We start from the raw sequence: 356 nt of genomic DNA on the forward strand, positions 1-356 counted from the left end.
TTTTTTGGTGGTTGTTTTTTTTGTTTTTTGTTTTTTTATGCCCATGCAGTTCAAACCTCCTTGCTGTTTTGACAGCTATTTGCTCCTCTGGTGATTTGCCTGATCATTGCTAGACCAGCAGTTCTTAACATATGGTATTGGTATGAGGACCTCTTTCAGGGGGGGTCTATGAAGTCGAAATTATTTTCATAAAAACACTAAGACTCTGCTTGCCATTTTTACTCCCACTATCTGATAGGTACGTAGCGGAGTTTCCCAAAGGGTACATGACACGTGACATGGCAACAGGTTGGAGAAGCAGACCTGAGAATCCAGCTGTCTTCTATTAAACTACACAACAGACACTTGCAAAAATC

This window comes from Propithecus coquereli, unplaced genomic scaffold (assembly GCF_000956105.1).
Source record: "Propithecus coquereli isolate 6110/MARCELLA unplaced genomic scaffold, Pcoq_1.0 Scaffold130, whole genome shotgun sequence".
NCBI lineage: Eukaryota > Metazoa > Chordata > Mammalia > Primates > Indriidae > Propithecus > Propithecus coquereli.